The sequence below is a fragment of the Gossypium arboreum genome, chromosome 1 (assembly GCF_025698485.1).
Source record: "Gossypium arboreum isolate Shixiya-1 chromosome 1, ASM2569848v2, whole genome shotgun sequence".
NCBI classification, from domain to species: Eukaryota; Viridiplantae; Streptophyta; class Magnoliopsida; order Malvales; family Malvaceae; genus Gossypium; species Gossypium arboreum.
Window position 1 is genome coordinate 13,030,024 of NC_069070.1, and position 13,646 is coordinate 13,043,669.

A 13,646-nucleotide genomic window follows, 5' to 3' on the forward strand; every position below is an offset into this window, starting at 1 on the left:
TATTCGACATTCGCTGATTTGTTTTTATTATGACCTACCTCACCTTGACATCTGCTTACCATAGTTTCTTGCCTCGGTTCTGGCTCAGGCTCAATGAATCCTTCTTCATCTTGAACATTAATCCTGTTGAGTTCTTCCCTTGGGTTGGGTTCAGTATTACTTGGCAAGCTACCTTGTGGTCATTCAGAGATTAGTTTTGAAAGCTGACCTATCTGAGTTTTGAGCCCTTGGATCGACGCTTGTTGATTTTTAAGTGCTGTTTCGGTGTTCTGAAAACGGGTTTTTGACACCGAGATAAACTTTGACAGCATCTCTTCAAGGTCCGGCTTCTCCTCTTGTTGGTAGGGTGGTTGTTGGAAGCCTGGAGGATTCTGTGGCCTTTGATCTTGACCTCTCCATGAGAAATTGGGATGGTTCCTCCAACCTGCATTATAAGTGTTACTATATGGGTTATTTTGGGATCTAGAGTTATTGTTACCCATATATTGAACTTGTTCCTCCTTGATGCTAGGGTTGAAGGGTTGATACTCTGTGCATGCTCCTCCTTCATTCGTCTCGCACCTCATTATTGGATGTACCTGAGTAGAACCAAGTAAACCATTAATCTTTTTATTTAGAAGGTCTACCTGGTTTGACAGCATAGTAACCGAATTGACGTTATAAACACTTGCTATTTTAGTTGGCTTAGTCCTTATGACTTGCCACTGATAGTTATTCAGTGACATCTCTTCAATAAATTTGTAAGCTTTTTCAGGTGTTTTGTTGTTGATGGTTCCTCCGGCTATTGCATCAATCATTTGCCTTGTTGAGGGGTTCACACCATTGTAGAATGTTTGAACTTGCAACCATAGAGGTAATCCATGGTGAGGACACCTTCCCAGTAGGTCTTTGTATCTCTCCCATGCACCGTAAAGAGTTTCTAAGTTCATCTGCATAAACGAAGAGATATCATTACGTAATTTGGCTGTTTTAGCCGGCGAAAAATATTGTAATAAAAAATTTTCGGTCATTTGTTCCGAAGTAGTAATTGACCCTCGTGGTAACGAGTTCAACCACTGTTTGGCTTTGTTCCTCAATGAAAAATGGAATAACCGAAGACGAATGGCATCGTCAGAAACGCCATTAATTTTAAATGTATCACAGAATTCCAGGAAATTTTCCAAGTGAGTGTTTGGATCCTCATCCTGCAAACCATCAAACTGAACAAATTGCTGTATCATTTGAATAGTGTTAGGTTTTAGTTCAAAATTATTCGCAGCAATAACAGGCCTAACTATACTTGACTCAGTTCCTGTTAAAGTAGGTTTAGCATAATCATACATAGTACGAGGAGTAGGATTTTGATTTGCTAGTTCAACGGGTATCGCAGGAGGTAGCTGATTGTCTTGGTTTTCAGCCATCTCCTCGGTTGGGGTTTGAGTATCGTCCTCTTGCTCGTTCTCTGTATATCTTAAGCTTCGCCTTATTTCTCTTTGGTATCTATGAACTGCGCGATCAATTTCTTCATCAAAAAGTAGTGGTCCTGATGGGTTTCTTTTAGTCATAAACTATAAAAACCTGCCAAGATAAAGAAAAAGTAAATTAATAAATAATAAAAATTAAATTAAATTAAATTGCAAGAAAAATAAATGGCTAAAGGAAAAAAATTGAGCGTTCCTAATATCTTAGTTCCCCGACAACGGCGCCAAAAACTTGATCGTGATTTTCGTGACATGTTTTAAATATTTATAATGAATAGTTCTTGAAACTAACTGTTATTACGATGTTGACAAGTGTACCTATCGAACAGTAGTATAGTTTTAACAAGACCGGATTGTCGAACCCAAAGGAACTAAAAGTACTAGTAATGACTGTCTTTTTATTATCTAGCCTAAAAATAAGGGGGTTTTGTTTTAACTAACTAATTATCTAAACTAAGAATTCACAGAAAATAGAATTGGGGAATTACTTTTAGAAAATGATTGATTTAAGACAATACCTAAGGAAGACTCCACCTAGACTTTACTTGTTATTTTGGCTCCGAATCGGACGATTTATTCATTTAACTTGTTCCGTAGATATCCCTAAGTTATGTTATTATCCCTATTCAAGACTAATAACGTCTAATCCCTAGATTGAATAATTGATAATTTTCTCTAATTAACACCCTAGGGTTGCATTAACTCGATCTATGGATCCCCTTATTAGGTTTCACCCTAATCCGGCAAAATCTTGTCACCCTATGCAACTCCGCTTAATTATGACAAATGTACTCTTAGACAGTGTCTATTCCTTCTCTAAATAAGAGCTTATCTTGAATTAGTATCCTGGGATATCAAAACAAGAATTAAGAACACATCATTAAGAACAAGTTAAATATTTATCATATAATTTAGAAAATAATAACAAGATTCGTCTTAGGTTTCATTCCCCTTAGCTATTTTGGGGATTTAGTTCATAACTAAAAAGGAAAACATCTCAAAAGAATAATGAATACAAAACATAAAGGAAACCCAAAATTAGTGAAGGGAAATTGAGGGGAGATCTTCAATCTTGATGGTGAATCCGACTTCTGAGATGGATCAATCGGCTTCCCTTGAGCAGTTCCCTGCGTCCTTTTCTTCGTGTCTCTTTTCTTCCTTTTCTAGGGTGTATTTATAGGCTTTGGAATGCCTAAGAACCCTCGAAATTAGCCTTTTTTGAATTAGACTCAGCTTGGAATGCCCGTGTGTGTTATGCTTCGATTTTACCAAATTGACATGGCCCTGTGGTCTGCCCATGTGAGGAAGTCCAGGCTGTGTTGATTTTGTACTTTGGCCCATTTTCTCCGTTTTTGGCCCGTTTCTCGTTCCTTTCGCTCTCCTAAGCATAAAACATGAAATTAAAGTATTAGGAGCATCGAATTCACCAATTTTAAGGAAAAATCATCCATAAAATGTGTTAAGCATGGGGTAAAAATATGTATAAATTACGGTTTATCACCGTTTCTAGCTCTTTTTGCCCTCCTATGCTCACCTAAGTATAAAACATAAAATTAAAGAACTAGGAGCATTGAATTCACCAAATCTAAGGAGAAATCATCCATAAATGTGCTAAGCATGGGAGAAAAATATGTATAAATTACGGTTTATTAGCGTCCAATCAACTCCTCTTAATTATGTTAGATCTACTCTTAGACAGAGACTTTTGCTTCTCTGAATAAGCACATCAATACTTGAATCAATATCCTTGATAAATCGTAATTTATATATATTTTTACCCCATGTTTAACGCATTTTATGGATGATTTCCTATTAGATTTGGTGAATTTGATCCTCTTAATGCTTTAATTTCGTGTTTTATACTTAAGAGAGCATAGGAGAGTGAAAGGAATGAGAAATGGGCAAAAAACAGAGAAAATAGGCCAAAGTACGAACTCAACACGGCCTGGACTTCCTCACACGAGTAGCCCACACGGCCGTGCCAATCTGACAGAATCGAAGCACGACTCACACGGGTACAACACATGCCCGCAGCATTCTAATGTGCTCGAACACGGCTGATCGCACACGCCTGCGTCCAGGTACACACGGGCGTGTCCCTGCCGAGCCCAAGTTGAGTCCAATTCGGAAAAGGCCACTTTTAAGGGCTCATAGGCATTCCAAAGCCTATAAATACACCCTAGAAGAGGAGAAAAGGGGACACACAGAATAGGGAGTAAAAAATGAAGCCGATTGATTCATCTCAGAAGCCGGATTCATCATCAAGACTGAAGATCTCTCTTCAATTCCCCTTTAGGAGTTTTGGGTTTTCTTTATGTTTTGTATTCTTTATTATTCTGAGATGTTTTCTTATTTAGTTATGAACTAAATTCCCTAAATACCTAAGGAGAATGAAACCTAAGACGAATCTTGTTATTATTCTCTGAATTGTATGATAAATATTTAACTTGTTCTTAATTCTTGTTTTGATATTCCAGGATACTGACTGAAGATAAGCTCTTATTCAAAGGAGGAATAGACCCTGTTTAAGAGTACATTTGTCATAATTAAGTGGAGTTGATTGCGCGCCTAGACATAGGGTGACTAGATTTTGCCGGATTAGGGTGAAACCTAATAAGGGGATCCATTGATCGAGTTAATGCAACCCTAGGGTGTTAATTAGAGAAAGGTCTCAATTATTCAATCTAGAGATTAGACGTTATTAGTCTTGAATAGGGACAATAACATAACTTAAGGATCTCTATGGAACAAGTTAAATGAATAAATCATCCGATACGGAGCCAGAATAACAAGTACAGTCTAAGTGGATTTTTCCTTAGGTATTGTCTTCATTTAATCAATTTTCCCAAAAGCAATTCCCCAATTCTATTCTCTTTAAGTTCTTAGTTTAGATAATTAGTTAGTTAAAACAAAACCCCATTATTCTTAGGCTTGATAACAAAAAGACAGTCATTACTAGTACTTTTAGTTCCTTTGGGTTCGACAATCTGGTCTTGCTAAAACTATACTACTATTCGATAGGTACACTTGCCTACATCGCGATAATAGTTATTTTCAAGAACGATTAATTATAAATATTTAAAACCTATCATGAAATCACGCGATCAAGTTTTTGGCGGCATTGCCGGGGAACTAAAGTATTAGGAACACTCAATTTTTATTACTTTAGCCATTTATTTTTCTTGTAATATAATTTTATTTTTAATTTTATTCTAATTTACTCATTTTCTTTTTTTTTTTCTGGCAGGTTTTTATAGTTTATAACTAGAAGAAACTCGTCAGGGCCTTGACGAAGAAATCGATCGCACAGTTCGCAGAAACCAAAAAAAAATAAGGCGAAGCTTAAGATACACAGAGAACGAGCAAGAGGACGATACTCAACCCCCAAATGAAGAGATGACTAAAAACCAAGGCAATTAGCTACCTCCTGCAATTGCGGCTAATCAAAATCTTACTCCACGCACTATGTATGATTATGCTAAACCTTCTTTAATAAGAACTGAATCGAGCATAGTTAGACCTGCTGTAGCTGCAAATACTTTTGAACTGAAACCTAATACAATTCAAATGATACAACAGTTTGTTCAGTTTGATGGTTTGCAGGATGAAGATCCCAACGCTCACTTAGCAAACTTTTTGGAACTATCCGATACATTTAAAATCAATGGCGTTTCTGATGATGCCATACGTTTTCGGTTGTTTCCCTTTTCATTAAGGAACAAGGCTAAGCAATGGTTGAACTCGTTACCACAAGGATCAATTACTACTTGGGAACAAATATTTTCTACAAATATTTACTCGTTACCGAAAAGTTTTTACTAAAATATTTTTCGTCGGCTAAAACGGCTAAATTACGTTATGATATCTCTTCTTTTGTGCAGATGGATTTAGAAACACTCTACGATACATGAGAGAGATACAAGGACCTTTTGAGAAGGTGCCCCCACTATGGGTTACCGCATTGGCTTCAGGTTCAAACATTCCATAACGACCTGAATCCTTCGACTCAGAAAATGGTTGACATAGCTGCTGGCGGAACCATCAATAATAAAACACTTGAAGATGCTTATGAGTTCATAAAAGAGATGTCACTAAATAACTATTAGTGGCAAGTAATGAGGATAAAACCAACGAAAACAACCGATGTTTATAACATTGATTTGGTTACCATGCTCTCTAATCAGGTAGAACTCTTGAATAAAAAATTTATGGGTTTCTTAGTTCTTCACAGGTTCACCCAGTAATGCAGTGCGAAGCAAGTGGAGTTGGAACAAGCTATTCGGAATACCAACCTTATGGCCATAACATGGATACCGAGCAGTTAAATTACTTGGGTAATAACCCTCAACCACAAAACAATCCATATAGTAACACTTATAATGCAGGTTGGAGGAACCACCCCAATTTCTCATGGGGAGGCCAAGGAAATCAGTGACACCCTCCGGGCTACCAACAACCACCCTATCAACAGAAAAAGAAGCCGAACCTTGAAGAGATGCTCACAAAGTTTATCTCAGTGTCAAACAAAATTTCAGAACACCGAAATAGCACTTAAAAATCACAAGCGTTAATCCAAGGGCTCGAAACTCAGATAGGCCAGCTTTCTAAACTAATCTCCAGACGACCACAAGGTGGCTTGCCAAGTAATACTGAACCTAACGTAAGGGAACCGCTCAATGTGATTAATGTTCAAAATGAAGAAGGATTTATTGAGCCCGAGCCAGAACCAAGGTAAGAAACGGTGGTAAGCAAAGGTAAATGTGAGGTAGATTATAATAAAAACAAACCAGTGACTGTTGAATATAAACCTCACGTGCCATACCCCAACGCGACAAGGAAAGACCGCTCAGATGAACAATTTGGTAAATTCCTTACACTCTTAAAAAAATTACATATTAACTTACCGTTTATTGAAGCTCTATCACAGATGCCAAATGCAATGAAATTTTTAAAGGAACTTTTAGCAAATAAGCGGAAGTTGGACGAGGCGTTGCATGTGGACCTAAACGCAGTTTGCTCAACTATCCTCTAAAATAAACTACCCAAAAAACTAAAAGATCCAGGGAGTTTTATGATTCCTTGCTTAATTGGTAGTTTAGATGTTAATAATGCATTAGCTGATCTAGGGGCTAATATCAATGTCATGCCTTACAAAATGTTTAAACAACTAGGTCTCGAGAAACCCAAACAGACTAGGATGAACATTCAATTAGAAGATAAAACTATAAGATTCCCTAGGGATATTATTGAAAATGTGTTAGTTAAAATCGATAAATTTATATTTCCAGTTGACTTCATTGTTCTAGACATAAAAGAGGATAGTAACACTCCCTTAATTCTAGGAAGGCCCTTTTTAGCAACTGCTAAAACAATCATTGATGTTGGCACAGGTGAACTCACACTCCGGGTGGGAGACGAAACAATTACCTTTCAAGCTCGTAATTCTAGCAACACATCAGAAATTGAAGGTGATCGTTTAAGCCATTCTACCAAAACTAACAATATGGTGCAACCTACCTTGCAGGAAACGAGTCTGAAGGAAGCACATGAGTCATTCTCAAGCAATAGTAGAGGACCGATTCACGAAGAACGAAGACTACAAATAGAGGAGCTAGATGAATGGAAAACGCATAAACCAAGAACACATGATAAACCAAAATTGCGCCTGAACGAGCTAGATACCTTTCCAAATCAACTTAAGGTTGGCGATAAAGTCTTATTAGATGTCGTAGATCCTCACATTGTCACTGCCAGACCGAATGAAGAAATCCCTCTTACGGTACTTAGTATTTTTCCATTCGGTAAGGTCGAGGTGAGTCATCCCAAATTTGGCAATTTTAAGGTAAACAACACTCGTTTAAAACCCTATTTTGATGAGATTGATAGCAAGAATGAGGAGTATAAACTCCTCGAACCACCATAATCATTCAATGGAGAGGTAAGTCGAGCTTAGACTATAAATAAGCGCTTCTCGGGAGGCAACCCGAGCATTAACACTATTAATTTCTTTAAATTTTAGTATTTAACACCTAACTTACTAATAGAAATCTTGAATATAGGTTTTTCCACAAAGACACGGCCATGCACACGGGTGTGCTTAGGGCCGTGTGAAAACAGGGCAAAAGATTTCCCCAACACGGGCTACGATAACACGCCACGGCCGTGTGACATGGCCGTAGTCGAACCTGCCAAAACAGCACGGGCATGCGACACGCCCGTGTGGAAGAACCATGGGTGAACCTGTTAAAACAGCAATGGTGTGTGACACGCCCGTGTCTAGTGCCCATGGTCGAACCTATTAAATTAACATGGGAGTGCGACCTGGCCGTGATCAAATCTACCAAATGCACACGGGCGTGCGACACGCCCATGTCTACCACCCGTGGACAATACTGACAAAAGAACACGGGCATGTGTAGAGCTACAAGACCGTGGGAGAAGTGAACCACAAAACACACGGTCGTGTAACATGATTATATAGCCACACGGCCTAGATACACGGGCGTGTGAACTGGCTGCTCCACTTGAGAAAAAATTAAATTATCTATCTTCATTTATTTTCCTTTTATTAATTTTTTTTAAAATTCTTTTGTTTTTTATCTTTATGATTACTACCAAATTATTCCCCCAATTCTCCTTTTGTTCTTCAGAATCATGTTTGTCCTCCAGCTTTATTTCCGACAACTCGCTCTCGCTAATCCAGGAATTTCATCCATTTTTCATACAAGAAGTTTAACTTCTCTCCCTATCTTATTTTTGTATTATAAATATCTATCTTTGTACATTTAGGGCAATGTACATCTTAAATGTTCGGGGGCATTCATTTCATTATCAGAAAAATCCCTGAATGATCACCTTGTTCTCTTGAAAAGCTCTCATATCATATTTAGGATAAATTTTAATTGTTTTATGATTTTGATTGATATATCTTGAATTAAAACATAGGAATTTATGCATTGATTGTTTAAAGTTTAAGACATTAGAGAATCAAGCATGATAAGTTGATTTTTAAGAATTTAAAATTATAGGTTGTTTCCCCAAGTCTAGGTATTACTTTGAATTGGAATTCACGAGTCTATAAATATCAGAAGAGAGAGGGAGAGAAGTGAAACTTCTTGAATATTGAATGGAATCCTTGAATTGGAGGTATGAAGAATAATCGGCCAAGGCAATGATAAGATTGGAGGAGGATACTCCGGTGGTCGTAGAAGTTGGGTTCCACAACCACAGTGTCCAGCGAAGAGGTTATCGTGGTGGTCAGGCAGGACATGGCAGTTGTGGAGAACCTTTTCCAGTGGAGTTTCAAGTTCCTAAGTGATGGTGAGCTTTGAAGCTCTTTATAACTGTGATAAAATCAAGAACCCTTTAGGAAATATAAAGAAGCATAATTACTCGTAATGAAATAGACAAAACTATAAATTGTTCAATAAAAAATTATAAAACTTAAAAATGAAATAGTATTAGATGAAAATAAAATAAAAAGTACTTTAAGAAGATAAATAAAGATAAAAGTGAAAATAAAAATAATAAATAAAAAGTCTTTAAACATCGTCATCGCCGAATGTTTCGCGAGGTGGTGGTAGTGATGAGATGTGAAGGTGCTGACAAATCTGATGTAGAGTAGCATCAATGTGATCAAAGCACTGAAAACACTGTTGCTCAAATCGAGTAAGGCGTTCAGAGATGTCAGAGTATGAAGCCGCCGAATAAACTGGACGATAGATGGGTGGTACCTGAGACGACGTAGAGGGACATCATTAGTAATGTCCTCTGGGTCCTCCTCCTCTGTGGACTGGAGCAGGCGGTACTGGGGAAGGTCAACTCCACGTCGTCGCTCGATCATCCTCATATATAGCATACTCGAGATGCCCTGTGAGGATATCTGACAAATGAGGGTGAGGGAAGATGCTTGCGCTGCCGTGTTGAGAAGGCCTAAATACCTTTCCAGGCGAGTCACATAAGGGCCGATGGATATGACTCCCTTCCTATGCTACTACGTCTGATGGCGAATGGCGAAGGCAATGAAATAGGCAAGGTCAAAGACGTGCTCGTTCGCCATACTCCATAAAAAGTAGACGTCGTGAGTGTTGACAACACCGGTGCTCTCTTGTCGCCCTGTCAGAGTGTGGGCCGAGATGGTGTGTAAGTACCTCAGGGATGGGGCAAGGGCCGATGCCTTAGAGTGGCTGGGGTTATAGGTGGCCGAGTCAGGGACTAAAGCACTCCAACACTTCGAAAGAGAATAGTAGATATGGGGATGAAGGGTGTCGAGTTTGTTGTCATCCATGAACTCCTCTGTATACATCCTTAGTGTAATTCCGAACTCAGGTATGCTCAACTGGTACACTAAACCGCCAAGATAGAACTAGACCGTTCCAGGATCATCAAACTGTGTCATGACGAGTTGAAGGTGGAAGGTCGAGTAGAGTTCGAGTGTGAGCTCGACGTACATTGGCTCGATGATTTCGAAAAAGAGGCCCAATGGGTCAATCGTCAGAAGGGCTCGGATTGCGTCAACCAGTTGGATTTGTTCAAGTGCTGCCCAATTAATGCAGTGACCGTAATATCTAAAAATGTTCCTCTTGTGGTCCTGAGGGAAACTAAAGGAATGGATGCCTGATTTTTGCGGTAGGACCTGACGATGATGCTGCTCCTTTCCTCTTCTTCGAGGTGGGGACGACAGTTTTTTGCCACGTGGATTTGACATGGTATTCAATAGCTTGGTAGAGGGAGGACCTTGGGTCATCGATGGTGGTGCTGTGGTCGGTGCACAGGCATGGCAGGGAGGATGTGTGAAAGGATTCCGGTGGCTAGGGTTTGATATTTGGGGAAGGGGATGATGAATAGTGGGAGGTTTATATAGATTTTGGGGCACACGGCCGTGGGACACGCCCATGTGTCCTAATTTTAGCCCGTGTGTTTTGTGATTTTCAAATTTGGGCGCGTCGAAAATTTGGCCCACGCCCGTGTTCTTTGGGTGTGTTGATGCCCACGGTCGTGTTGCACGGCCATGTTCTGTTTTGTTCGCTTCTCCCATGCCTGTGTATGTATGTACACACCCATGTTATTTTGTCAGTCTTGACCACGAGTAGTGAGCATGGGCATGTCGCACACCCGTGTTGTTTTCTCAGTTTCAACCACGGCCTCTAGACATGGGCGTGTCGCACACCCATGTTATTTTGACAGATTCACCCACGGCCATGTCGCACGGTTGTGGCAACTTATCGACTCCCATGTTAGGGAAAAAATTTTGCCCTATTTTCACACGGTCGTATTGTACGGCTGTGTTGCCTTCCGTGGTATGGGCGCAGCCTAAGGCACGCCCGTGTGCCTGGCCGTGTGGTTCTGAAAAACCTATGTTCAGTGACTTAGTTAGTGAATTAAATGTTAAAAACTAAAATTTAAAGAAGTTAACACCGTTAGTGCTCGAGTTGCCTCTCGAGAAGCACTTATTTATAATTTAAGCTCGACTTACCTCTCTGTTGCGTGGTCATGGTGGTACGAGGAGTTTACACTCCTCATCCCAGCTATCAATTTTATCAAAATAAGGTTTTAGACGAGTAATATTTACCTTGAACGTACCGAATTTGGGATGAATTACCTCGATTGTGCCGTATGGGAAAATGCTAAGTACCATAAAAGGGATTTCTCTATTAGGTTCAGAGGTGGCAATCCGAGGGTCTGTTGCATCTAATAGTACTTTGTCTCCAGCCTTAAGTTGATTTGGTGAATATTGAGCTCGTCATGGCATGGTTTTGGTTTATCGTGTGATCTCAGTTTCTGATCCTCCATTCATCTAGTTCCTCGACCTGTAGCCTTCGTTCTTCATAGATGGGTCTTTGGTCGTTACTTGAACATGGCTGAGGTGTGTTCTTTAAAGGTGTTTCCTGCAAAGAAGGTTTCACCATATGATCAGTATTAGTAGTACAATTTGTATAATCACCCTCGATATTTGATGTGTTACTTGAATTATGAGCTTGAAGAGTGATTTTTTCCTCATCCGCACGAAGTGTGAGTTCACCTGTACTAACATCAATTATAGTTCTAGCAGTTGCTAAAAAGGGCCTTCCTAAAATTAAAGGCACGTCACTATCCGCTTCTATGTCTAGAACAAAAAAATCGATTGGGAATATAAATTTGTCAATTTTAACGAGTACTTCTTCAATAATGCCCCTAGGAAATCTAATTGTTTTATCTGCTAACTGAATGCTCATCCTAGTTTGTTTGGGTTTCCCAAAACCTAGTTGTTTAAACATTTTTTAGGGTATGACATTAATACTGGCCCCTAAATCAGCCAAAGCATTACTAACGTCTAAGCTACCAATTAAACAAGGAATCGTAAAACTTCCTGGATCTTTTAATTTGTTGGCTAGCTTATTCTGTAGAATGACTGAGCAAACTGCATTCATCTCCACATGGGACGCCTCATCCAACTTCTGCTTATTTGCTAAAAGCTCATTTAAAAATTTAACTACGTTTGCCATCTGCGAAAGAGCTTTGATAAATGGTAAGTTAATATGCAATTTCTTTAATAGTTTAAGGAATTTACCGAATTGTTCATCTGTGCAGTCTTTCCTTGTCGCATTAGGGTATGGCACCCGTGATTTGTACTATTTACTTACCGGTTGTTGCTCACTTTGGACTACCTCACCTTACCTTTACTTACCACCATTCCTTGCCTTGGTTCTGGTTCAGGTTCAACTAACCCTTCCTCGCCTTGAGTGGTAATCACGTTGAGTTGTTCCCTTGGGTTAGATTCAATATTACTTGGCAAGCTACCTTGTGGTCGTTCAAAAATTAGTTTGGCGAGTTGTCCTATCTGAGTTTCGAGCCCTTGGATCGATGCTTGTTGATTCTTAAGTGCTGCTTCGGTGTTCTAAAAGTGACTTTCTGACACCGAGATAAGCTTTGTTAGCATCTCCTCAAGGTTTGGCTTCTTTTCCTGTTGGTAAGGTGGTTGTTGAAAACCTGGAGGATGCTATGGCCTTTGATTCCCTTGACCACCCCACGAGAAATTGGGATGGTTCCTCCAACCTGTATTATAAGATTACTGTATGGGTTATTTTGAGGTCTAGAATTATTGTTACCCATATATTGAACTTGTTCCTCCTCGGTGCTGGGGTTGAAGGATTGATATTCTGTGTGTACTCCTGCTTCATTTGAATCGCACCTCATCACTGGATATACCTGAGTAGAGCCACACAAACCATCAATCTTTTTATTTAAAAGTTCTACCTGATTTGATAGCATAGTGACCGCGTCGAGGTGGAAAACACCGGCGGCTTTTGTCGGCTTTGTTCTCATGACTTGCTACTGATAGTTATTCAGTGATATCTCTTCAATAAATTCGTAAGCCACTTCAGGTGTTTTGTTATTGATAGTCCCACCAGCAGCTGCGTCGATAAGTTACCTTGTTGAGAGGTTCACACCGTTGTAAAATGTTTGAACTTACAACCATAGTGGTAACCCATGGTGAAGGTACCTTCTCAATAGATCCTTTTATCTCTCCCATGCATCATATAGTGTTTCTAGATCCATCTGTATAAAAGAAGAGATATCATTCCTCAACTTAGCCGTTTTAGCTGACGAAAAATATTTAAGGAAAAATTTTTCGGTCATTTGTTCCCAAGTAGTGATTGACCCTCGTGGTAACAAGTTCAACCACTGTTTAGCTTTGTTTTCCAACGAGAAGGGAAACAACCGAAGGTGAATGACATCATCAGAAAATCCATTGATCTTAAAAGTGTCGCAAAACTCTAAGAAATTCACCAAATGAGTGTTTGGGTCCTCGTCCTGCAAACCATCAAACTGAACAAACTGTTGGATCATTTGAATTGTGTTAGGTTTCAGTTCAAAATTATTTACAGCAACAGCAGGCCTAACTATACTTGACTCAGTTCCTATTAAAGTAGGTTTAGCATAATCATACATAGTGCATGGAGCAGTATTCTGATTTACTGGATCAGTAGCAATTGCAGAAGGTAGCGGGTTTTCCTAATTTTCAGCCATCTCCTCGACTGTGGTGTGAATATCTTCCTCTTGCCCTTCTTCTATGTATCTTAAGCTTCGCCTTATTTCTCTTCAGTTTCTGCGAGCTGTATGTTCAATCTCACTATCAAAAAGTAATGGCCTTGACGGGTTTCTTCTAATCATAAACTATAAAAACATGTTAGAAGGAAAAAGAAA

At 39.3% G+C, this 13,646-nt stretch overlaps 2 non-coding genes across 2 annotated transcripts; both read left to right on the forward strand.

Annotated features, from left to right (window-relative positions):
• The first annotated feature begins 855 nt into the window (after positions 1 to 855).
• Positions 856 to 961, forward strand: LOC128281574 (small nucleolar RNA R71). The gene has a single exon (XR_008271812.1). It is a non-coding gene; the product is annotated as a small nucleolar RNA R71 (small nucleolar RNA).
• An 11,963-nt stretch (positions 962 to 12,924) lies between these two features.
• Positions 12,925 to 13,031, forward strand: LOC128281977 (small nucleolar RNA R71). Its single transcript, XR_008272287.1, has one exon. It is a non-coding gene; the product is annotated as a small nucleolar RNA R71 (small nucleolar RNA).
• Positions 13,032 to 13,646: the final 615 nt, after the last annotated feature.